The 23,702-nt window shown below is 46.9% G+C and overlaps 1 long non-coding RNA gene across 1 annotated transcript; it reads right to left on the reverse strand.

Moving 5' to 3' along the window:
* Positions 1–823: 823 nt before the first annotated feature.
* LOC120884847 (uncharacterized) lies at positions 824–22,408 on the reverse strand. Its single transcript, XR_005727231.2, has 3 exons — positions 21,146–22,408; positions 13,880–14,017; positions 824–7,290 (listed from the first exon to the last, which is right to left on the reverse strand). It is a non-coding gene; the product is annotated as an uncharacterized LOC120884847 (long non-coding RNA).
* Positions 22,409–23,702: the final 1,294 nt, after the last annotated feature.

Here is a 23,702-nt window from a genome sequence, read left to right on the forward strand (position 1 = left end):
GGGATGGCTGCAGCCATGGGACCCCACTCCACATTCACAAATAGAGCCACTGTCTACCTTTCCACGTGTGCCATGGGGACCTGCCTCCTGTCATCAGATTCTCATGACAGGAACCAGCCACCCAGGGGATAAAGAGCCCTGACTCCCAGACTATCTCGTCAACTTTGTGCTTCACTACTTAACCCAGGGGACCAAGGCATGACTCTGTCTCAGGCCTGGGGACCTGGCACCACCATAACCTCATGAAAGAGTATGGGGTCTTTCAGCCAGTGAGGCACTTAGCATTCCTATTATGGCTCCTCTCTCTCTCTCTCTCTCTCCACACACACACACACCACAGAGATTCACATAAAAACACAACGCACACTTGGCATAAAACTTCAGTGGCTTTCATCCCATGAGCCAACCAGCCATTCCTTTGCCTGGACTGTGCTGCACACTAGTCTCTAGTCTCTTGTTCTCACCTGGCTCTCGGAGGACAACAAAACATGACAGGAGACGTCACTGCCACTTCCTGGAGCCCTGGTGGACCCCCAGAACCAGGGCACAGTCTCCTTTCCTGCCCCAGAGTGTGATGAGCAGGGAGTGGGAGAGCGGCCCCTGTCCAGTGCCTCGGCAGGGTCTCTTCTCACACAGAAGGCAGGCACACGTGGCCCGGTTCTGTCCTGGGCTGGTATAGCAGGACCTTGTCCGGAGTGGTGGTTGGGCTGTTTGGGAGACCTGAGGTTCCCTGGGGTTGGCAGGAGTGTGTCGTGGGCAAGGTTGGATGAAACAGGTGGGCAGCAAGGACGGGAGAGTCATGGGTTAAAAATTGACAGTTTTATTGTAAACCAAAATATAAATAATCGGGTTTGAGAAATGTAAGTTGACAATCTAATTCTAAAGTCTAGAGGAGATACCAAAGGCCAAGAAAAGCCAAGGCATCGTTGCAGAAGATTAACTAAATTAGATAATCTCCTCTACAGGGACAAAGACAATATTAAGCAACAGAAATTAAAACAGAAATGTTGAAAGAATAATAGAAAATTGTCCAAGAAAAAAAATATATAAGCCCTGAAACAGACATCGAAGCCACCAAAACACACTAACACATGTGGATATGATACCTATGGCAAAGTGAGTAGTGCAGATCATCAGTTAAATGGTTTTAAAATGAATGGTGCTAGGTCTCTTGGTTAGCCAAAATATAAAAAGGTACATCTCACCCACTAAAATCAGTTCAAGGAAAAGCATGCAGTTTTAAATATGAATATGATAAAGTAGACTTCTAGGCTGGCAGTGTGGCTTGGTGGTGGGGTGCTTGCTTGCCTAGCATAGGTAAAGCCCTAGGTTTGATCTGCAGCAGCACCACAAAAGTAAACTTGCCTAAGATAAATTATTTTTATGACCTTGAGCAGGTATTGATTTTTTTAATTTCCTCTAATGAGGATTGACCCAGGGGTGTACCACTAAGCTATATTCCCAACTTTTTACATTTTTTAAAAAATTTTGAAACAAGATTTAAGTTGCCGGGACTGACCTCCAAGTTGTGATCCTCTTGCCTTAGCCTCCAAAGTAGCCAGGATCATGGGTGTGTGCCACTGCGTCCAGCCCATAAATATTTTTTTTTTCCTTAAACAACTATAACAACAACAAAAGCTACAGTATCAAGGAAGAGACTGACAAATCAGATGGCATTTAAATGAAGAATCTCGGTTTATTCAAAGAAGACACTGAAGAGGTAAGTCAGAGTGGGGACAGATCCATCCGATACATGCAAGAGAGTTTCTGTAAATCAGCAAGACACACAACCCCAGAGGAAAGTAGGTAGAAAGCCTGAACATGCCATTCATGAAAGAAAGGTCCAAATGTGCTCAACTTCCTCGTGTTCATGTAAATGCAAACTAAAATCCCAATGAGAGAGGACCCAGCATTCTTTAAAAAGACTGGCAACACCCCATGTCGGGAGGGACTCGGTTATGTCCCACACTGAATAGAACTTAAGAATAAGCATATCCCAAGACACAGGGTTTCCCTGCTGGGGTAACAAACACAGGCACATATGGATGAAATGACATGGGCAATAATTACTCATAATAGGACAAATATCTGGAGAAAAGCCCAAGCAAAACTTGTATTTTCCAGGTTGGACATTGTCATTATGGTCCTTGAAGCAAGAAAAAAAAAAAAGCCATTCAAACTGAAAATCAGCACCTTTGCTTAGATTCATCAGAGAACTGAGGTCACAGGTCAAACTAGTGCCCCCGCCCACCATCAAGTTTGAGAGACAGGTGAATTCAGAGAACCCTGGCTTACCAGGAGCAGAAGTTCAGGAACGGAAGGGAGCACGGGCAGCCAGTGCTGGCACAGGAAGCTCAAACTCTAAACAAAACATGGCTGGGGCTTGGGGTTCCCAAGCTGGAGAGGTACAGATGAAGAGAGCCCCGTCTTGCAAGGCCTGGCACTTGAGCTGAGCCCACTCCAGAGCCCCACAGGTGGCCAGAGTGAACATCAGAACGAAAACTCTCTCCTGCGTGCCCACAGAGGAGGGGGAAAGCAACCATTCTGAAAGATATCTAGGGCAATCCTAGAGCTTACCACTCCTGGAAGAGGGAACCCAGCTCCAGGCCCCTCCACCTTCCTCTCTCACCCAAGCAGGGGTGCAGGGTGCCCAGAGGCCAAAGATACCCTGGAAGATGGAGACCCAATCCACCCACCTGCACGCCTCGTTCCACGTCGTCGACAGTGCTGTACGATGTCAGGAGACTACAAAACCCAAGAGAACAGGGGAAGAAAAGAAAAACAAGGACACCAGAGGAAATTTTAGTCTCTAACACCTATGGCTAAAGCAAAGAGTAAGGCAGAGCTTTACTTTTAGGTGAAATCATAAAACCTCCCGCAGAAGGCCGATTCATCTCAGTTCTCTCCACCCAGTACATCCATCTGATTCAACAGAAAATTACAAGACATTCTAAAAGGCAAAACACCGCTTAAAGAACCAGAGCAAAGCAAGCAACAGAACTAGACTCAGGTACGGTGGCAGGCATTTCAGAATGGTCAGACCCAGAGTTTTCCATAACGATGATTAGATTCACACATGCTCAGCCCTCTATGGAAATCAGTGGCCGGCAGCATGCCAGGACAGAGGGTTAAATGGAAGGAAAAAGATTGAAATACCAAGAAAAAAAACCAAAAAGAAATGCCAGGGATGAAAACATTGTGGGAAAAATGAGAATGTCTCTGATAGACTCAGCAGCTCACTGAAAATAGCTAAGAAAAGGGTCACTGAGTGTGAAGACAGGAAACGTCTCAGTCTGAAAAGCAAGTCGAACAAAGAATAAAGAAACAGAACAGAATATCTAAGACCTGGGTTGCAATTATAAAAGTGCAACTTACATGTAATGGGAATACCAAAAGGAGAAGAGAGAAACAAAATCTATTTGAGGTAATTGAGGTAATAATGAATGAGAATTTTCCTGAATTAATGATAGACCACACATCTAACAAGCTCAGAGAGCAGTAAACAGGAGAATGCAAAATAAAAGCAAACAAACACATTAAGAAAGAAACCCCAACAGCTACATTTAAGAGGTATATTACATTCAAACCTCAAAAAAAAATCAAAGACAATCTTGAAAGACTCTGGGGGTGACAGGGGACCCACATTCCCCTCTGCTACTCCTCGAAGGCGCTGGTGCCACACAGGGTCCTGAGCCTTAGAGAGCCTAAGGGGCTGTGGGCTTGAAAAAGAGCAGGGCATGCACTTCCCCCACAGCATGGCCAACTCCATCTTGAGCAAGACCCCAAAGACCTCAATGGACACAGTGAGCACTCTGGTTTGTGGGCGAAGCAAATAGACTCTGAAGACTCAAGGGAAAACTGTGAAAAAGCATTAAAGATATGGTGAAAACTATTATCCCTTAGCTCCTCGGGTGTTAGCAAGGTCCCTTGCTGAACCTTCTGTAACAGAATGCTTTCTTACAAAGAAAATCCAGTACTGGACAGTAGCCGGTGAGGCAGTCAAGACAGGTTTTATTCAGGAACCACTGCCACGGGAGGGAAGAGGTATGGGGACGGCACTGGCCCATTCCCAGTGCCACCTGGACCAGAGAGGATTTGTAGCCCAGGAGCAGGGTGGAGTCAGGGGCTGGGAATCACTGAGAGGAAACACCAGGGACAGAAGGGATTCTGGTGGAATAGGGCTATCGGGTTCTTGCTGAAGGCTGGCCAGGGCCAGCAGACCCCAACAGCAGGGGTGAGAGTGTGATATCAAGAGGGATACCCAGCGTATATGGGAGGGGGGGTGTCTAATCTGCCTTAGCAAGGTTCTTGCTAGAAATGGGCCATGTGGGGCGGACACAGAGGGGCAGCAGGGTGGAGACTGGAAGGGTCAAGAGAAGTCTGAAGAAAGGCTAGTCGAGGCCAGAGTCTTACTGTGAACCCAGCGAGACCGTGGCGTCACTGGAGACCCCTTGGTCAGAGTTGGAAGAAGGCGGGAGTCAATTAGACACTACAAATTAGACAAACCCTTTAAAAGGCAAAAGTTATTACAGATTTGTAAGCTAGAAATTGCGACATTGAAACATCTTACAGGGCTTCATTTCTAATAAAGTGAATATCGATCTCTATAAGCCACATTTTTAAAGAAGCTCTTTGGGTGGGTGGGGGTTCAAAAAGAGAAAAGTGCTCTTGAGACCGAAGGCGAAAAGTCCACTGTGAATTATCCCCACCTGTGATAGATCCTTTTCTTGCTCTGAACTTATAAGGAGTCATTGTTAGAGAATCCCAGGCACAGAAGTCCCTGGCTAGCTGGGCCTAGGAGTTTTACTATTTTTCACCTAGAAAGCTAGTTTTTTTGGTGACCTGAGGGGACTTTGACTACAGTTAGATTTGCTCTTCTTTGTTCCTCTTCTCATTGGTCTCTTTTCTCATCTTCAGTTTGTTAGCAGCGCTAGCATAGTTAGGAGGTCCGCGGGCATGCTCAGGGGCATCTCTGCGGACAAGGAGACCCTAACTGAGATCAACCAGGGCCTTCAGACCCTCGGTCAGGGAACTCTGGCGTGGTGAGACAGGCCTGCCACTTCCTGATAGGGACCTGAGGCCCAGAGGTCACAAAGGTCATTAACAAGAGACAACAGAGCAACTCCAGCCTGTAGGACCGCCCCAAGATGTGCAGAGCACAAAGACCCCGACTCCCCCCCCCACCTCATGAAACTCTGAGGAGCCACATTCGCTGGTCACCGAGGGCGTCAGCAGAGGACAGGTTTCTACTACCTCCTGAACCACAGCTGAAGTGAAAGATGGAGACCTGGGGAACCTGCAGCCGGGCGCTCTGCGACGGCAGAGTACCCAGGTTTGGATGCCGCTCTGAGAGCTTCCAGGTGTGCAACAGATTCCCTATCTGCCAGAAGCTGGATGTGTTGTGTGGCAACCCCCCTTATGCTGCCCACAACTCTTCCTGGGTCCGATGACCACTTCCCAGGGCGAGGGACGGGGCCTGAAGCCATTCGTCTATCCTAAGCCCGTCAGTGAGAGGACCTCAAGGAGCTGCCGGAGCAGGACACTGAGCAGTGTGTACAACATCCCGCACTCCATTTCCTTCAAATTAGAAATGCTCCTGAAAGCCTTTCAGTTCTTGATCACAGCATGGACAGCGCTTTAGAGGACACCAGAGTGGCGCAAGCGTGAACATGGACTAGGAGCAGGAACTGAGCACGGCCTCAGCCCCGACCGCAAGGGTCCCTGACCGGCAGCTCATGCTATCCACCGCTACGCCTGGGAAAGGATTTCCCGATGGCCCAGAGGCATGGTCAGCAGAGGGGCAGCTGAGAAAGCAGGTGGCTAGCTGTCTCCTTTTCAGTGCCCACGTCAAAGTAAAATTGTTTTTCTATCAAATTTCCTTAGTTACTTTTCAGAAATACTAAGGTGCACGTGCCAGTGACCAAGAGAGATGAACTTTAGTTCATGACAATACCCAAATCCCCACCCAGGGAAGAGCAGAAGCCACATTTTCACAGGGTACAAAGTTTTCACAAGTACAAAGGCACGTTATCAGAATGCGCCTGCGCAGGATTGCAGGCTCGTCCCTGCACATGCGCCGAGGGACCTTCACTCCCACCTACACCCCTTCACACTCCCTGCCAAATAAACTGCGGCTGGCCTTGGTTACCCGGACTCATCATGCCTTGGAAGTGATTTCCTGTGGTTTCCTTATTTGCTGCCAATAAAATTTGTTCTACGAGACTACTATTCTCGGTTGATTCTGTTTCGAGTCCCACCCAGAGGCAGACCCACTGAGTCAGTGACACAGTGCCCAGGTGATGGCCACCTACCAGATGCCAGGCTACAGGAAACCCGAGTCGAGGAGTCTCAACTATCGGAGTCCCTCCCCAGCCCTTAAGACGCAGCCCAGGGTCTCTGCTAACTGGAGGCAGTGGGACTGCAATGCGCCTGCCCTTGCCACCTTTAATTTCTGCTCTGATACAGGAAGTCAGAGGCCTGATGAGAACCCAGTCGGGCAGAAGACCAGCAGCACAGCCAACAGGCCTGCTGGCCCCCGCCCCCCAGCTTGGCCCTGGGCCCCCTGGGGCCCCTGGGCCCCCTGTCCCCCCAGCACCATTTTGGTGGTGGAGACACAGAAGGAACCTCCTGCTGCAGAAGCACCCCCTGAAGGGGCTCAGCCAGGCAGGCGCACAACCAGCAGAATGTGCCTGCTGCAGGTGTGATCCAGCCTCTCTGCCCACGGGGGCTGGCAGGAGACCCCTGGAAGCTTCTTCAACTTCCTACTCAGATGCAGGATCTGAGGCTGCTCAGAGCCAGGAGAGCTGATGAAACCTCTGCGGGGGCAGCAGAGGCAGGGATAAAAGCCCAGGGCCCAGGGAGGATGAGTGGCATTCTTTGCACTCTCCAAGGTTTCTTGTGGCCTTCAGTATCAATAGAAGTACAATGACCCTGAGCTCCCTGGAAACGTAGGAGATAGTGCAAAAGACAAGCCAGTAAACTGCTGCACATGGGAGCCATGCAAAAAGCATGTTCTTCCCCAGAGGACTTTGCGTGTAGGGGAGGAGCCAAGGGTTCACTCCACGGGGTTCAAATTAAGGGACTATCCAGTACCTCCAAAGCATTCAAAAACATTGTGTCCAAAATAACTTTGAGGCTGAAAGGCTGGCCTGGAGCTGCCTGGGAGACAGGGCTGCAGGTGTGGTCCTGTAGAGACTGCAGAGATTGAACTACGCCTCTTGGGGCTCTGGGCCTCTCCCTCCTGCTCCTCTCTGTCTTTTCTTCCATGTTTGTGGTGGAGGGAAGATGACTCTGTAGAAATAAACACAATAAAAATAATTGGTAAGCAGTTAGCATCTTATTTTCTGGATTGCTTTTAAGGATGGATTATGAGAGGCGATTACTGATTTGAGTGGCACTTATTTATGATTGCCTGAAGGAACATGGGTTGTCACCTCCTGGAGCAAGTTCAATAACATGAATGACAATAGCATCAGTAGTTGGCCAAAGACCATATAATTTCAATTCCTTTTAGCCACACATGCCCATTTAACAGATTGCAGGATGCATGCTGAGAAATGGTGGGAAGTATGTTGGAAGTCACAGAGCTGGTGCTGGGCAGAGTCCATATGTGAGCTGGTGCTGTCCAGCCTCCCTTGGCTCAGGGCTGTGGGCCTTAGAGTCCTTCCTGGTTTGGGGCCGCCTCTGGAAGTCAGTTATACTGTGTCTCTTAAGTGAGTAATTCCCCATACAGAGGTGACCACCAACTGCTTGGTGAGGCAGTGTCCAGGGCTCCTTCTGAACTCATCTGTCTGGAGTCCCCACACCCTTGCTGCGTAAGCAGGACACAGATACCTGGGATGCTAACAGAAGATGCTTGATAGACAGAATGACACTGATAAACCAGTCCAATTGGCTTATAAAATGCACATGTCCATTGTGAATCCTCCTAAGAGGGGAATGTCCACAGTTACCCAGGACTATCCAGAGGGACCTATGAAATGCTGCCTCAGCATGCAGGTACCCTGGGTGCTCCCTGGAGATGGGCAGGTCTGAGCGTCCCTGAGGGGCACTGCTCTGCAGATGGACAGACAGACCCAGCTGGAGCAGATGCAGGGGAGAGCTGCAGACACATGAATGATGAGATGACCCACAGCCATCCTGCTGACTGAGCTTCCACTTGACCCCCAGCTCGCCTGGTCTGGACTGAGGATTGAAAGTCCTTCCAGAGCCCAGGGTAGGTTTAGTGGTACAGCACCTACCTAGCACGGGAGAGGCCTTAATGGGCTCCATCACCAGCTCCACAGAAAGGATGGGGGACAATGGAGGGAGGAAGGACGGATCAAAGGAAGAAAGAGAGAGAAAGTCCTTCCATTTTCCTGAAGGGCAGCTGGGGGTATATCTGAAGAGCATTTCCCCTCTCTTTGGTGGCTTCTTAGCATTCTTCTGAGTTCTTGAGACAGCAGAGAGACACATCTGGTTATTAAAGTCACCAGCTATTTTTTGTAGCTGGAAAGTGGTTGGGACAAAGTAGAAGTTCTTAATAGGGGGAGGAGAGGTCCTAGAAAATAACTGATCTTTCTGGACATGAGGGGAAATTATGCTTTCTAAGACTTCTAGTTTTTAGAGTCAAAGGCAGCGAGCTAAATTTTTTAAGTGAAGGCTACATCAGAGTCGTGTCACCATCGTGTTGGAAAGATCAGGGTTATTGGTGAGGGCTCATCACGGGAGAGGCTCTGACTTGCTCCTGACCATCAGAGGGAAAGAAGAAATAGGGGATCGCTGCTCCAGTTACTCTCCTGGCCCATGTGTTTCTCAAATGCTCAAGCCAATAAGCCTTGTGGTTGACACTTTTCATGATGCCCATAAACATTTAAAATCTTGTAGGTAAAATGGTCTTTACAGGTCAGGTCAGATAACGCTCTGGGCGTGGTGTATCCTTGCGCTGTTTGTAAAAGAAACCTTTGAAGTCGTTGGGGACAGAAAGGATTTGGGCAGCAGAAAAGCAGAGGAAGCTGTGAGTAGAGGTGGAGCACCGTGATCGACCACATCCTCTGCACCTGGTGAGGAAGAGGGCCAGACCAGCGTGGGGGCCGTGGGTGAGGCAGGGACGAGAACAGAGAGCAAGGTTTGGTACTAAGCTTTGTGGTCCCTCCGTGCCCCACTCAGAGAGGCATCTTCCATGTTGGGCCTTTACTCTAGAGTCCCTTTTCATCCACACGACATCTCAACTATCATCCACTCGTTTTCAAAAGGTTTTATTGTCCCTAAAATAAATTCTGGTTCAAAGGTGGGAAACTCCAGCTGCTGCCTCCCCCCCTCCCTCACCCGAGTCTCCTTTTGGAACCAACGCAGGCTTGACCTGCACCGATTAGTCACTTGCTCCCATGCGCCACCTTTAGGGAGCAGAGGGAAGGTGGGCTACATTGCCTTCGCTCGACCCCGGTGTTGAAGTGCTGGGTTCTCGGTTCTTGCTTCCCGCGGGTGAGCTGGAGGAGCTGACTACTTATTAGTTTCACAGGTGGGGTAAAAATAAAGACCACTGTTGGCTTGAATGACATTTCACACCTACTTTCTGCTTGTCAACCTGTGATGAGGGAAGGATGATGTCTGGATTTGGGGTAGGAACCTCTGAGAATAAGTAGAATGTTAATAAGGCAAGAAAGAGCTAAGTACAGGGCTGGGGTTGTGGCTCAGCAGTAGAGCACTAGCCCGGCACATGCGAGGTGCTGGAATCCATTCTCAGCATCACATAAAAATAAATGAAGACATTATGTCCAATTACAACTAAAAAAAAAATAAAAAAAGAAAGAAGTACTACTTTCTCCCCACTTTGGGCTTTCTCTTTTTACATTTTCCCTCTTTCTTTCTTTTTCTTTTTCTTTTTCTTTTTTTTCTCTTTTTTTTTTTTTTTTTTTGATAGTGGGGATTGAACTCAGGGGCACTTAACCTCTGAACCAGATCCCCATTTTATATTTTTGTTTAGAGTCAGGGTCTCACTGAATTGCTGGGGCTGGCTTTGAACTCAGCATCCTCCTGCCTCAGCCTTCTGGGCCACTGGGATTCCAGGAGTGTGCCAACACACCAGGCTACATTTTCCCTCTCTTGGCAGATGACATCACAAAGTTCTGCTAACAACTTCTGCAGTAATTAGGTGCAATTTAGTGCACTCTTTCTGAGATGCTGACTGGCACTTCCCTGGCCAGGGATTAGCCACACTGCTCAGATGTCCCCAGACACAAGGAGGGTGATTTAATTAAATGGGGGTCGGGGGGGAGGGGCTTGGCAAGGTCACTGAGGAAGGGTCCCTAATGGACCCTTTTATTGATGGACCATTTCATGGCTGGTAAGTTCAGCAGGGTCTCTAGACAAAGAGCAGCCCTTTGGGCACAGTTGCCCTTCTTGAATAGATGGCATAGTGACCATTGAACAGCATTTCCCCTCGTCCCTACAAGACAGTTGTAGAAGGAAAAAAAAGAACCCCAAGGGAAAGCTTAGGAGAGAGAGATAGTTAGGTGGGGTTGAGGTGAGAATCAGGAACATTTTGTGGATAAGACCAGTCAGAGCAAGAAAGCAAGGGTTGCAAGGGTAGGTGTGTTCACTCTCTCAACAGATGCCACTGTCACGTCCCTATATTTCAAGCACTGCTATGGATTGGAATCCAATGGTGACCAAAATCTTACAAGCTGGAGAGGCAGAATAACCTTCATCCAATGATCCCATGAAGAGAAGCAAGTTTACATGGGAATTATCTACACATCCAACATGGAGGATGGTTTTGAAATAAATTATGACAGGTCCTTTGGATATAACATTATGTAGTCATTTAAATTCTTTCAAGTAATTGTAAAATGGTTATAATAGTGGGCATTTAAAAAGCACTTTAAGCCAGGGATGGTGGTGCACACTTGTAATTCCAGTGACTCAGGAGGCTGAAGCAGGAGGTTCACAAGTTCAAGGATAGCCTCAACAAATAAGTGAGACTCTGTCTCAAAATAAATAAATAGGGCTGGCTCCATGATAGAGCAGCACTGGGGTCAATCCCTAGTATCGCAAAACATAAATAAAATGTGAATGAATTAATTAAAAAGAGTCTTGTGTACAGAATATAATCCCTACTTTATAACCTCAACTGAATGTTAACCTAAGTATAGGACAGTATATGTTATATGCCATCGTTTCCTCTGGGGATGAGATTAGGATGCACAGTGCATGTTCTCATCAAAGAGTAAAGTTGTTATCAAAGGGTAGCACATTTGCTTTTCCCTGGTTCCAATTTACAATGAGATGCTTTGCAGGCCTCAACTCACTTGGCTCTTTCTCTTTGTGGTGCTGGGGATGGAACCCAGGGCCTCCTGCATGTCAGACCAGGGCTCCAGCCCATTTCAGCCCTTTCATTTCAACCCAGCCCCACTTGGAACAAAGTGTAATCTTCCTTGCTCTTTGCATTCTCTCTCTTGGTTTTGACCCCTCAGCGAGTGAGGCAAAGTGCCCTGAGGACTCTTCTGTTGAGGCCCCATAGGGTCCTGGGGGGAAGCCCTCACACAGTGGGACGCCAAGAAACGTGGCTGCTGGGGGTGAGTCCCTGCTGGTGCTCACCTCCGCAGGGCGTCCTCTTCCCCGCCTGCTGCCATTTCTGAATTGCTCTGATTAGTTCATCTCACAGTCCAGATTCTACCATCCCTACAGAATATGATGGTTTTGTTCAAAAGCTTTCCCCTTGGCAGTCACTAGTGTGCTATTTATGACTCCCATCATCTTAAAAAGATTCTGTTTCTGCTTTTTTTTTTAAGCAGCTAGGTATTTTTGAACTGAAAATTAAAAGCATCTTTGATGATATGCCCAGAATGGTAGAACGCATTATGTAATTTGTCACAAAGCATAGTAGTTTTTCCTCTGATCTCTAAAATATTCCCTCTCAAGACAGTTTTTCAAATTTCTTTATGCTCTATAACTTATTATTTTGAAGGTCTACCAGGCCATTGGAAGTGAGATGTTTCTGTTGGAGTGAGAATAATAGTGCCCACAACACATTTCCCGTCACCCTGCGTCTTACCCTGCCCAACCCAGAGACATCGAGTTTTGGCCTTATGAATCCTGGGAGATTTTCACATTATGATCTAAGAGGTGCTGAAATGAGCCCCTACCGTTTCATGGATGCCCAAATTACACAATTGGAGACTGAGTATTACTGAGTCACTGTTTTAAAATATGAATCTGGAATGCAAGCAGCTGTCAGCCTGGGTTTCCTGCCAGCTGATTGACAGGAAAGGCCTGGGTGGGAGGCTGGGGCTCCTTACTGCTGAGCCTGGGGAGAGTTGGACTGGAGCTGCCAAGGAGCAGCATCAGGAACCCACATTTTGCCTGCTCAGTGGTTGACTTATGGGGTGTACTTTTCCTCCTTTTCAATGAACTTATAGTCGGTTCCACCTTCCTCTGCCCTTCCCTGCTGGTCTCGCTCTTTTTAGGGATAGTCCTGGGGAAGAGACTATGACTAGTCACCTAGGAACGTGTCTCATTTCCATTGCACTTTCTGAACCATCGTCTCTTCTGCTTCTTGTAGCCTTTGAAGTTGGATCATTTCTGTGACATGAACTTCCATTTACTAATATACGCTCAGTGCTATTTGGGGACTGCAGCCTCAGGTATATGACAAGCTGTGCATTAAAAGTGTTCAAGAAAATCCACCAGATTACTACGATGATCACTACAACCATTACTACACGATGTGAAAGTAGAAGGGAGACCAGGAGAGCAGAGAAAGGGAAGCAGGGGCAGGGGGCAGGGAAGACACAGGGAGGGGAATGAGTTGGCCAAATTGTGTCACTTGCATGTATGAATATGTCATGTATAATTATAATGCACCAATAAAAGTTAATTAAGAACATATCTGGAAAAAAGCCAAAACGAATGTGGATTTGTCTGTTTCCTTAGCCTGTCTGGTTAGGCTGGCAGCCAGCCCCCGAGACCCAGCACCCTTTAAGAAATGTGCTCTAGGGTTACCCTGGACACTGAGGGAAGGTCAGATCAGCTCGCCACACCACCAGGAACAGGTCTCAAACTTCCTCTGCCACCCTGTGCCTTTGTTATGCCAAGAGGCGTGCCCTCCTGCTGCAGGAAGGAGCCTGGTAGCCAGCTCTGGCAAGCTTCCATCTCCTCCTCCTTCCTTTCTGCCCCAAAGTTGCAGATCTCAAGAAATTTAAACATTTACCAAAAATGGTTGTCATATCGGCTGGGGACATAGCTCAGTCGGTAGAGTGCTTGCCTCACATGCACAAGACCCTGGGTTCAATCCCCAGCACCAAAAAAAAAAAAAAAAAATGGTTATCATGCTGGGTGCAGTGGCACACACCTGTCATCCAAGCAGCGAGGATCAAAAGTTTAAAGCCAACTTCAGCAACTTAGTGAGGCCCTGAACAACTCAGTGAGACCCTATCTGAAAATAAAATATTAAAAGGGGCTGGAGATGTGGCTCAGTGGTTAAGTGCCCCGGGTTCAATCTCCAGGACCGAAAAAGAAAGAAATAGTGGTCACTATTTACGTATTTACAAATGTTCCTTTTGAGTTTGGGTTGGTCTTTTGAAATTGGAAAAGAACCTAGGTTGCTTGGCTTCTCCCTAGCTACATGACACATCAGTTCCTTTGGGTACATCACCCCCTAGTATGCTTTCTAATCTAATTTCTTTTCCTTGATCAAAGAATAAATGGCTGACAGACTGCACCTGAGCCCTTTAAGCAAGTCTGTTTGCATCTTTCACGGCACAGCGAAGGGGACTGCGAGAGGAACATCCTTTCTAGCTTCCTCTCTGGTGTGAGTGCACCGGCCAGCCATGCTGAGGATGCCCGCTCTCTGCCAGCCAGTGCCAAGAGGGGATCCCAGTTGCTCCGCCTATTTGCCTACCTGTGCTTCCAGCTATGTGTGCCCTCTAGTCTTCAGAAGTGCAGGAAATCAGGCAGCCGCTGAAGAGCAGGAGCCACAGCATTTCTGAGAGTTTATCACAGGGCTCTGTTGGCTTCCAACAGCTCAGAGAACAGGTTCCTAAAAACAACAAGTATCCTGTAGAACTATTTTGCAAATTAGAACATACTTTGAACTAAATGAAAATGAACATCCATCTTGCCCAAATTTGTGGAATGCAGTGAAAATAGTACTTAGAGCAAAATCATAGCATAAGTTCGTGTATTAGACAGGAAGAAAGATCTAAAACCAATCATCTAAAAGGCCACCGCAGAAAATTAGAAAAAGTAAAGCAAGTTAAATCCAAAATAGGCAGGAGAAAGAAAGCAGTCATAAAAGCAGAAGTAAAAAGAATTGGAACTAGGAAATCAGTAGATAAAATCAGTAAAAAGAAAAGCTGATGCTTCAAAAGTATCAGTAAAATTGATGAACCTCTAGTCAAGATAAATAAGGAAAAAGAGAGGAGATGCGCTGTTAGTAAGAGAAATGAAAGGGAGCCCCTCTGTGGACCTCAGGGGACTGCAAAGATAATAAAGGAACACAATGCAATAATATGGGGGGGATGGAGCAGGGGTAGAGAAGGAAGGAAGGAAGGAAGGAAAAAGAAAGAAAGAAAGAGAAAGAGAGAAGGAAGGAAGGAAGGAAGGAAAGAAAGAAAAAGAAAGAAAGAAAGAAAGAGAAAGAGAGAAGGAAGGAAGGAAGGAAGGAAGGAAGGAAGGAAGGAAGGAAGGAAGGAAGGAAGGAAGGAAATAGATTGGTAAGGAAGAAATAAAACTGCATCTGTTGGTGGAAGACATGATTGTCCTCCCAAAGGAAAAACAAAAACTCTCCTAAAATATCAAATTATAATGAGCAATTATAGCAAGTTGGCAGGTTATAAAGTTACAATAAAAAGTCAATTTTTTTTACTTACCAGTTATGAAAAATTGGAATTTGAAATTAAAAATACAACACCAGAAAAAGAAATAGGTACAATCTGACAAAATAAGTGTAAGATCTACATGAAGAAAACTACTAAGCTGATAGAAACAAAAGACCTAAATAAATAGACAGAAAATCCACAAGTAAACCACAACACTGTGGAGATGTCAGCACCTCCAGACTCAATGCAAAACCAGTCAAATAATCCAGATTTATGGTATGGATTTATTTATCAACAAACTGATTCTTAAGTTTGTGAGGAAAGGCAAAAGACCCCAAATAGCCAACAAAATATTGAAGAGCAGAAGTCAGAGTAATGATTCTACCCAATTTTGGAGATTACTATAAAACTGCAGTGCTGGGCACGGTAGCGCACGCCTGTAATCCCAGTAGCTTGACAGGCTGATGGAGGAGGCTCATCAGTTCAAAGCCAGCCTCAGCAATTTAGCAAGGCCCTAAGCAACTCAGTGAGACCCTGTCTCTAAATAAAAAATAAAAAGGGCTGGGGATGTTGCTTAGTGATTAAGCTCCCCTCGGTTCAATCCCTGGTACCAAATAAATAAATAAAACTACAGTAATCGAGACAGTGGGACCCTGGTGAAAGAAATAAATAAATCAATAGAACAAACAAGGACCCACAGGTATGAACATACAGGGACCCACGCAGACATAGAAACTAGACACTGACAAAGGTGCAAAGGCAATTCAACTGCGAAAGGATGGTTTTTCAGCAAACAGATTTTTCAAACACATGCAAAACCAAAAAGAAAAGAACCTAGACATAGACCTTACATCTTCCACAAAAAGTAACTCTAAAGGAATTAAGACCTAAATATAAAATGCAGTACTCTAAAACTCCTAGAGGATGACACAGAAAAGACTCTGGATCACCTTGGGTTTGGCAAGGACTTCTTTGATACAACACTCAAAGTACAATCCATCAAAGAAAACACCAACGTGAACTGTATCAAGATCAACACTTCTGCTCCTTGAGAGGCAGGCAAGAAAAAGAGAAAGCAAACTATAGAGTGGGAGAAAGTACCAGCAGACACACATCTGATAACAGACTAGAATCTAAAATGTACAAAAAACTCCTACAATGTAATAATTGGGAACAAAACAAAAATCCTCATTATAAATGGCAAAAAAATCTAAACAGACACTTTACCAAAGAAGGTGTATGGATGATAAAGAAACAAATGAACAGGTGCTCAGCATTGCACACCATTGGGGGACCAGAAACTAAAGCCACCACGGGCTGCCACTGTACACTCCCCAGAATGGCCAAAAGCCAAAGCAAAGGCAGCACCTAGGAGTGGTGAGGAGCAGAGCAGCCAGGACAGCCCCACATTGGTTGCTAGTGGAAATGAAAAATGATGGGGCAGGCTTCAGACAGAGCTAAAGATAACACATCACATGATCCAGCACTCACGCCTTGGCATTGAGGTGGGCACGTGCGTGCTCGCGTGGACACACACACACACACACACACACCTGCACACAAATGTTGACAATAGCTTTATTCATGACTTTCCAAACTTCAAAAAAATTGAACATGGAATTACCACATGATCCAGCAACTCCACGCCTACACATATATCCAAAAGAATTGAAAGAACGGACCTGAAGAGAATTTTGCACAGAGCTATTGTGAATCACCAACAGGTGGAAGCAATACAAGTGTCCATCTATGAGTGAAAAGATAAATGGGTTGTGATAGGTTAATAGAAATATTATTCAGCCTTTAAAAAAAAAGGCAAGAATTCTGACACATACTACAATGTAGAGGTACCTTGAGGACATTGTGCTAAATGGGGAAGGCCAGATGTCAAATGGCAGCTAACCATATGATTCCACTTACACAAGGCACAGCTGCTCCTCGGTTTATGATGGGCCATGTCCCAATAAATCCACCATGACTTGAAACAGCCGAAACTGTCAATGCATTTACGACACCTACTCTACCAACTCTGCAGCTTAGCCCAACCTGCTCAAATGCTTCCAACAGCCTACAGATGGGCAAAATCAAGGACCATAACTCTATTTCGCAGCAAAGTGTTGGATAGCTCATCTAATTTATTGAATACCTTTCTCCCCCCAAAAGCACCAGCAACACAGCACACTGTGGAATACTGGTTGTCTCCCTTCATGCTCATGTGGCCGACCTGGAGCTATGGACCTCCGCCACCTGTGGCTCCAAGAGAAACTGCCCTGCAAATTCATGGTTTAGGAAAAGATCAACATTCAAAGTCCAAAGCACAGTTTCTACTGAATTCATGTGGCTTCCACACCACCATAAAGCTGAGAAAGAGTGACTCAGAACATTTTCAGCTATATCCAAATTCTCTTCCAGACTGGTTTATAACCAGGTGACAGAGTGTCCTCTTCTGAGGATGGAGAATGCAGGGCCCTGTGCATGCCAGGCAAATACGGCACGAAGGACAGACCTTTAATGGGGCTCTGCAAACCCTTCTGTGTTCTGCCTCTAAAATACAAACTGACTCAGTCACCTCCTGGTATTGACAGGACCTCGTTCTGCCGTTTCTAATGTGTTTGTACCCGGCACCAGTTTCCACCCAAACAGAGGGATAGCAGCTGGGGAGAGAGAGCAATCTGGCTCTAAGTCAGCAGCAAGTCAAGTCTCTTCCTGGGGGATCCATTTTCCCCATGGTCACTGCTGGATACTTTCACTCTGCCATCAGAGGGCGGCTCTGACCTGGTAAGCCAATGACAATCTGCAGGTGCTGCCCAGAGCCCTGTGCTGAAGAGGACCCTGAAGCCATGACCAGGCTCATCAGGAGGGAGTCCTCTGATTGCCTCACCAGTCCCAGCACTGCCTGCCTGGCCACTGCAGTCCATTGGCTCTGCAGGGTTGCTGGTTCCCTTGAACATACCCGGTCACATGGGGACTTCCTGGTCAGCAAGCTTTCTCCTTTCACCAACGCTGCATGGACTGAACATGCTATATTTGAAATCACCTATATTTATAGGCGCTGCAATTCTGCTTTGGATCTGCCCTTTGACTCAGCCACTCATTTATTTAAAACAATATTTTAACATTTTTCAAGAGGTTGAGCATCTTTCCTGCTTCTTCTAATTTTGTTGCATTGTCCCAGAAATATGCAGAAATTCTGTCCATTTACATTTGGTAACCTCATCTTTTGATTTTCAGAATGTGATCAAATATATTTATTTGCAAGGGTGTTGGCTTGGGATTTTTTTAAAAATGCTATTTTGCGAGGTATACACACAGACCTATTAGGTTCTCATTAAACCGGTTCTGGCTCTTCTTTCTTCAACTATTTCTCCCATGCCCTATGCTTTAGATTCTAGGATTTAATGTCTGATTGCTAGTTTAGATACCAGAAAAACCTACATACCAACAGACGAATGAATAAAGAAAATGTGGTATATATGCACAACAAAGTTTCACTCAGGCATAAAGAACAACAAATTTATGGCATTTGTTGGTGAATGGATAGAGTTGGAGAACATCACACTAAGTGAAATAAGCCAGACTCAGAAAGTCAAGGGTCAAATGTCTTCTTGCAGATGCAGCAGCCAGAGGAAAACAAAGGATGGGGGGAGGAAAAAGAAAAAAAATGTGTGAGAGGTATTCCATGAAAAGAGAAGGGAGATCAGTGGAGTAGAGAAGGGCATGGAGGAGGGGGTGGGAAAAGGGAGGAAGAGTGCAAAGAATCTGACCAAATTTTCCTATGTCCATATATGAATATACCATAGTGAATTCCACCTTTAGGTATCCATAAAGCATTTATTAAAAAAAGAAAAACTACAACAGAGAAAAGATCCATAGAGTAGAAAAAAGGGAATAGGAGGGGGAGGAGGAGAGGAAGAGGGAAAGTAACGGCAGAGTTCCTGGGCTCTGCCTGGAGTTCTGAGCTTTGACTCCACTGTGATGAGAAGCCAGTGGCAGGGTTTAAATGGGGTCGGAGGCGACGCTGCATGTTTTTCACGCTTGTTAAGGGATCCCTCGGGATGCTGAGCAGAGAGTGGGAAGCAGGAGGGCCAGACAAGAAGCAGGAGCAATGCAGACAGTGGGAACAGGCTGCCATCTGGGGGGTCACAGGTGGGGTCAGGAGCCCCCCAGGGATGAGGGCCCAGGCCTGGGGGGTTACAGCAGATAGATGGTCCCCAAGGCTGTGAGGCCACAAGGGGTTCACAGGAAAGAGAAGGGGGCTGAGGACCACTAGAGACCTGATAGAGGAGGAGCAGGAGGAGGACAGTGGAGAAAGCAGAGGGAGAGGTCTCAAAATCCAGAGGGACGTGTTGTGAGAAGGAGCTGGTCCTTGGTGGTCCTCCGTGCAGCTAAAGGATGCTGCTAAAGGATGCAGCTAAACGATGAGGTGAGAAAAGAACCTGAGCTTGAATTTAGCAAAACAGAAGCCATCAGTGACCTCCATAAAGGCCATTTCTGTGAAGCAGTGTGGAGGAAAGCGAGAGGGAGATGGGTTCAAGAATGCAACAGAGAAACAATGGTATGTGAAGAGGAATCTGGGGCCCAAGGAGGCCCCTTTGCTTAATGCACCGTCCTAAGGCTTATTTGTACATGGATATTGGTAAGGATCATTGCAGACACACAATCCTGAACCCTGGGGTCCTGGAAGGACTCCTCAGTCCCCAGTACACTTTAAATCAATCTTTAAAAATCTTTAAAAGGGATTTTGCCCTCTGTTTCATGATACAGTCATACTGCACAGAATAAAGCCCCAACAAATATTTTCCTGGAAGAACCCATGTTCACTGTGAATTCCCATACTGGCAAGCCCCTCTTTATCTCAACATATTTTCAATGGGAATTTGCATAGATTTTAAAATTGACATGGAGTCTTCAAAAACCACAACACTTTACAGGAATGGTATGTTGGCAAGGCTGCATGCTGCCTTCATGTACAGCTGGTCCAGCACCAGGATCATGAGAGCCAGCAAAGCTTTGGTGTGCCAGGAAAGGAATGCGCATGTGTGATTCTGCTGGCCCAGCTTACCGATGCTGCACAGGAAGCACAGGGGGTAGTTTGGGCCGCTCAGAGCAATGAATGGAGGGGTGGCAGGGAGGTGGCTTTGAAAGACAAGCACCAGGTGGCTTTGAAAGACAGCCATGTTAAAGGGAGCTGGCCAAGAAGCAGTGTTTGAAGTGTTTCCCATCCTAACATCACTTTTGTAACTTATATCTGGGTACCATATTGTGACTTAGAAAATTGGTAGGGTTATTGACTGACTTGCTATGCCTTGAAATTTTTTCCTAGTTAAAATAAGAGGTTCTTGGTGGGGACATGCTTCGATCCCAACTACTTGGGAGGCCAATGCAAGAGGATTTTAAGTTTGAGGTCAGCCTGGGCAATTCAGGGATACCTCTTGACTTGAAATTTTTTTAAAAAAGTGTATCTATCTATATAATATATATGACTAGGGGTGGTGGCCCACACCTGTGATCCCAGCAACTCAGGAGGCTGGGATTACAAGTTCAAAGGTAGCCTCAGCAACCTAGTGAGGCCCTAAGGAACTCCGCAAAACTCTGTCTTTAAATAAAGTACAAAAAGGGGTTGGAAATGTGGCTTGGTGGTTAAGTGCTCCTGGGTTCAATACCAGGAAAGGAAAGGAAAGAAAAGGGAAGGGAGAGGAGGGGAGGGGAGGGGAGGGGAAGGGGAGGGGAAGGGGAGGGGAGGGGAGGGGAGGGGAGGGGAGGGGAGGGGAAGGGGAGGGGAAGGGGAGGGGAGGGGAGGGGAGGGGAGGGGAGGGAAGGGAAGGGAAGGGAAGGGAAGGGAAAGGAAGGGAAGATTAAAAGGAAGGGAAGGGAAGGGAAGGGAAGGGAAGGGAAGGGAAGGGAAGGGAAGGGAAGGGAAGGGAAGGGAAGGGAAGGGAAGGGAAGGGAAGGGAAGGGAAGGGAAGGGAAGGGAAGGGAAGGGAAGGGAAGGGAAGGGAAGGGAAGATTAAAAGGAAGGGAAGGGAAGGGAAGGGAAGGGAAGGGAAGGGAAGGGAAGGGAAGGGAAGGGAAGGGAAGGGAAGGGAAGGGAAGGGAAGGGAAGGGAAGGGAAAATTAAAAGGGCTGGGGATGTGGGTCAGGGGTGGAGTAATTGCCCAGATTGCTGAAGGCACTGGGTTTGGTCCCAGTACTTCACACACACACACACACACACACACACACACACACACACACATACAAATGCTTTCTCCTTATTTTTCTCAAAGGTGATTTGACATTTTAACCATAGATAACTATTACTAAGGATTTTCCCAGCCTTGTTTCATTTACACATTTTCATTACTTACCTTGGAAATGACTTAACTCCATGTCTTCCAAATCTTGAGGTCCTACTGATGCTCCAGAGACATGTCCAGCAGAGGTCCCCACGTTTTGCATGGACTTACTTGGAAAAACCAGAAGGAAACTTGACTTCAGCGTTTCCAAAGGCGCCGCACTGTCAAGCCCAGACGCAGGGACTGGGAACTACCTTCGCGCCAGACCTTGCCTACTCTGCGGAGGGACCCTCGGGAACTTTTGGTCCTGTGGGACTGCACTAATTAGGGTCAAGAGATCCACACTGGGACAAAGGCCCTTACCCGAGCCGCGCTTTCCACCTGGATGATGTGGGAAGCGGACCTTCCCTGGGTCTGTCCGAGGGGAGCCCAGGGGAGCTCAGAGCAATGAATGGAGGGGTGGCAGGGAGGTGGCTTTGAAAGACAAGTACCAGGACGAGGACCTGGTGGACGGTTGATTTCTGATAACCGTCAGAGAACGCGCTCAATTCCACCCTAACAAGTTGAAGCAACTGCCAAGTTCAATAGTGACCGCACATCCCTAGCCCTGACCTCCCTGCGCATGCCCAGAGGAGCCTGGAGTGGGGGCAGGGCGAGGCGTGGCCGAGCCGGCAGAGCCCTGTTCTGGATCCAAGTCCCCAAAGCATTCCAGCGCTGACATCCTGTGAATCAACTGGCATTAATAAAGCACCATGTATTGTACAAACTATCATTTTTTTGTCTTTTAAGGAGATACTATGCAAATAAAATATGTACATTCTTAATCTTCATCATCTTGTGTAGCAAGCGTGGGTTCTCAGTCTTGTAAAGTGTGGGAAACCAGTCTTGAGGATTTTCATTTTTAAACCCAACATCCTTTAAAAACATTTATTAGTTCAGCTCTTTGGTTTTCTTCAATAAACTCGGATTTTTAAATATCTGCTGAATATCCGGCAGTGTTTCCATTAACAGGCACTGAAAACAACACTCACTGTTGGAGAAGGAAACTACTCTTCAACAATTTGTGCATCTTTTTTTGTTGTTGTTGTTTCTTGTTCTTTTAATCTTTAATGATCTTCCAGAATGAGAGGAGAACAGTTGAAGCTCGTTTTGTGCATTATTCGCCTTCACTGAATTCACAGTGTGGCACCAGGAATATAATCCCCATCTCCTCCTGTTTACAGATTAGACAGAGGACCAGGGGTCATCAGAACACCAGGAAGACCTTTCTCTCCAAGGAGCCCCAGCTAGCTGTGTGGGTCATGCTGTCAGCTGAAGACTTTGCAGGCATCCCCCTGTTTCCTGGGGAAAAAACATGAACATGGTTTTCAAAAAGGAAAATATTTCTATAACTTTGTGACTTTTAATAATCTAGAATGTTGACTTCAGATGGTGTTGGAGCAAATAACACCTCAGAAAAATATTAAAATTGGATTTGTTTCTATTGATGCTTGTTTTTAGCTTTCTTAGTGGTAGAAGATCTGTATGTTAACTTGGCTTGGAGATATATATATATATATATATATATATATATATATATATTTGCTGGGACTGGACCCAGACCCTGGACCATGCTGGACAAGCCCCTCACCTTCAGGCTTATATGATGATGTCCTTGGTCATCTGCTGGTGTTCTGTTCTGGACTTGTTTGTCCTGTATCCCCTACTGTGAAACCTGTCTTCCATGTCTTACAACTTTAGTGATCATCTTGGGTTCATTCTTTTAATGGTGAAATAGGAACTCTTTGAAATAAAAATTAAAAGTCATAGTAAGTTCCCAGAGCACTCCCTGCCTGGTCTCCCTGGCTCCTTGCTGCAGTCCTCTTGCTCCCACCCACAGGGGCCAGGCCAAGAGGCGGCAGCTGGGATGCATAGGCCAGCCTTGCAGACTCAGGGCAGGAGGAACAGGGGAGGGAGGGAGTAGGGAAAGGACATCGCTCAATCAAACACTCACATTGGTCACCAGGAGTGAGGGACACAGAAGGACTTGGCCAGAGAGCCACCGGGGCTCTTCACTCCCTGCTGAGAGGTTCCTCTTGCCCAAGTGTGCCCTAAGGTCCCTGTGCTGGCACAGAGCTGGCGATTCCCAGTGCATTGCTGTGTTCCCAGTTGGCAAGGCTGAGGCTGTCCGACTTCCCCGAGCCCAGTGTCTTTGCCAACCCTGGAGGCCCTGCCCACCCTGGCAAGGAAGGAGTGTGTGGACAGGGCAGGACTCTGGCCTGGCCACTTGCCCTGACCCTCTCAGCTGCCAGTGCCTAGCAACAGCAGAAAGAAAAGGCACTCCTTGCATGGCCTTCTCCCAAGCACATCCAGTGTGCTTTGGCTTCTAGAGCCTTCTGGAATGGTCACCACTTCTCCAACGTGGTCCCCACTTCATGCACACACTGATGGCAATAGCTCCCTGGCACTGTGTGTTGGTGAGAACTACTCTGGGAGAGCATTCTCTGGAAGTGGTGGTGCCCTCTGAAATCAGATGACATTTCTAAATAACGTGTGGGTCTTATCTTCCAGGGTGTCCGTCAGCAGGATGCTCCCTGTGGTGATCCTTCTGGTTTTTGTTGCCCTTTTCGCTCAAAGGACATACAAATTT

Source organism: Ictidomys tridecemlineatus, chromosome 13 (genome assembly GCF_052094955.1).
Source record: "Ictidomys tridecemlineatus isolate mIctTri1 chromosome 13, mIctTri1.hap1, whole genome shotgun sequence".
NCBI lineage: Eukaryota > Metazoa > Chordata > Mammalia > Rodentia > Sciuridae > Ictidomys > Ictidomys tridecemlineatus.